Source organism: Lolium rigidum, chromosome 3 (assembly GCF_022539505.1).
Source record: "Lolium rigidum isolate FL_2022 chromosome 3, APGP_CSIRO_Lrig_0.1, whole genome shotgun sequence".
NCBI lineage: Eukaryota > Viridiplantae > Streptophyta > Magnoliopsida > Poales > Poaceae > Lolium > Lolium rigidum.
In genome coordinates, this window is record NC_061510.1 from 26,629,267 (window position 1) to 26,632,512 (window position 3,246).

The following is a 3,246-nucleotide window of genomic DNA, read 5'->3' on the forward strand; positions in this document are numbered from 1 at the left end:
CGGGTTAGGCCCATAGGCGACGAAAAATACCCCTTAGCGGACGATTTTGAGACGTTGTCTATCAGAACTTTTCTTGTAGTGAATGCACACAGTTGATACAAGTGTTTGCTTCTGGGATAGAAAGAATAGGTAAACTGACTCAACAATAAAGTAGAAGATAGGCCCTTCGCAGAGGGAAGCATGGATTACTATTTTTGTGCTAGAGCTTTTCATTTTGAAAACATAGAAACAATTTTGTCAACGGTAGTAATAAAGCATATGTGTTATGTATAAGATATCCTATAAGTTGCAAGTCTCATGCATAGTATACCAATAGTGCTCGCACCTTGTCCTAATTAGCTTGGATTAACATGGATTATCATTGCATAGCATATGTTTCAACCAAGTGTCACAAAGGGGTACCTCTATGCCGCTTCGTACAAAGGTCTAAGGAGAAAACTCGCATTGGATTTCTCGCTTTTGATTATTCTCAACTTAGACATCCATACCGGGACAACATAGACAACAGATAATGGACTCCTCTTTAATGCATAAGCATCCAACAATAGTTAATATTCTCATAAGAGATTGAGGATTAATTGTCCAAACTGAAACTTCCACCATGAATCATGGATTTAGTTAACGGCCCAATGTTCTTCTCTAACAATATGCATACTCAAACCATTTGATCATGAAAATCGCCCTTACTTCAGACAAGACGAACATGCATAGCAACTCACATGATATTCAACAAAGGTAAAAGTTGATGGTGTCCCCAGAAACATGGTTACCGCTCAACAAGCAACTTATTAAGAAATAAGACACATAAGTACATATTCTTCACCACAATAGTTATTAAGGCTATTTTTCCCATGAGCTATATATTGCAAAGGCAAAGAATAGAATTTTTAAAGGTAGCACTCCAGTAATGTACTTTGGAATGGCAGAGAAATACCATGTGGTAGGTAGGTATGGTGGACACAAATGGCATGGTTTTTGGCTCAAGGATTTGGATGCACGAGAAGAATTCCTCTCAATACAAGGCTAGGCTAGCAAGGTTGTTTGAAGCAAACTCAAGTATAAAAGGTGCAGCAAAGCTCACATATGAACATATTGTAAGTATTATAAGACTTTACATTGTCTCCTTGTTGTTCAAACACCTTAACCAGAAAATATCTAGACTCTAGAGAAACTAGTCATGCAACCAAATTTTAACAAGCTCTATGTAGTTCTTCATTAATGGGTACAGGGTACATGATACAAGAGCTTAAACATGATCTATATGAGCACAACAATTGCCAAGTATCACATTATTCAAGACATTATACCATTTACCACATGCGGCATTTTCCGTTTCCAACCATATAACAATGAATGAAATAGTTCAACTTTCGCAATGAACATTAAGATAAAGCTAAGAACACATGTGTTCATACGAAACAGCGGAGCGTGTCTCTCTCCCAAACAAAGAATGCTAGAATCCAAATCTATTCAAACAGAAACAAAAACAAAAACAAACAGACGCTCCAAGTAAAGCACATAAGATGTGACGGAATAAAAATATAGTTTTACTAGAGGTGACCTGATAAGTTGTCGATGAAGAAGGGATGCCTTGGGCATCCCCAAGCTTAGACGCTTGGGTCTTCTTAAAATATGTAGGGATGAACCACGGGGGCATCCCCAAGCTTTGACTTTTCACTCTTCTTGATCATATTGTATCATCCTCCTCTCTTGACCCTTGAAAACTTCCTCCACACCAAACTCAAAACAAACTCATTAGAGGGTCAGTGCATAATTCATATATTCAGAGGTGACATAATCATTCTTAACACTTCTGGACATTGCACAAAGCTACTGAAAGTTAATGGAACAAAGAAATCCATCAAACATAGCAAAACAGGCAATGCGAAATAAAAAGCAGAATCTGTCAAAACAGAACAGTCCGTAAAGACGAATTTTTTTGAGGCATCAGACTTGCTCAGATGAAAATGCCCAAATTTAATGAAAGTTGCGTACATATCTGAGGATCATGCACGTAAATTGGCAGATTTTTATAAATTTTCTACAGCAGGGGCGGCTCAATTTCGTGACAGCAGGAAATCTGTTCCTACGCAGTAATCCAAATCTAGTATTGACTTTACTATCAAAGACTTTACTTGGCACAACAATGCAATAAAATAAAGATAAAGAGAGGTTGCTACAGTAGTAACAACTTCCAAGACTCAAATATAAAACAAAGTGCAGAAGTAAAATAATGGGTTGTCTCCCATAAGCGCTTTTCTTTAACGCCTTTCAGCAAGGCGCAGAAACAGTGAATCAAGTGTTTTCAAGAGTTGAAGCATCAACATCAATAGGTACCTTAGATGTTCCATCATCCATAGTGGTGCTAAGGGCTTTGTCAATTTTAGGCCTACAATAGTTTTTTGGCTTAGGCACTTTAGATGCATACATGAATTTTTGCTCCTTACCCACATAAGCTTTCTCCTTAAACTTAAGAGAAGAAAAAGTTGAACCCAAGGTTCCCATAGCTTCTTCAAGTTCACTAATCCTATGGGTTCGATTATCATGAGTATCACAAGTTTCTAAAACGGCAATTCTCTCATTAATTCCACCTAGAGATTTATCAAGTTTATCAGTGCTATTAAGTAATATTCCCAATTTAGTCTCAATACTTGGAAGATCTTTCTCTATGGCTTCCAACTTTTTCATGACATCTTCAAGAGAGATTTCAATTTTAGCTTCATTAACAGGTGGTATTCCAACTAGACTCTCAATAATGCAACTAGTTTCTAAAGCAGGAGTGCCTAGGAAATTACCTCCCGCAAGAGTATCAAGAACATACCTATTCCAACTAGAGATACCAACATAAAAGTTCCTAAGTAGTATAATAGTGGAGTGTTTCTTAATGCACCTATGATGAGCATCGCTAATTCTATACAAAGCATCTTTAAAACTTTCTCCCCCTTGTTGCTTAAAGGAACGAACTTCAACTTCCGGATTACTCATTTTTAGCAGTAGTAAATAAAGCAAACTAGATAAAGTAAATGCAAGTAACTAATTTTTTTGTGTTTTCAATATAGAGAACAAGACAGTAAATAAAGTAAAACTAGCAACTAATTTTTTTGTGTTTTTGATATAAGAGCAAACAAAGCAGTAAATAAAATAAAACAAAGCAAGACAAAAACAAAGTAAAGAGATTGGATGTGGGAGACTCCCCTTGCAGCGTGTCTTGATCTCCCCGGCAACGGCGCCAGAAATTTTCTTGCT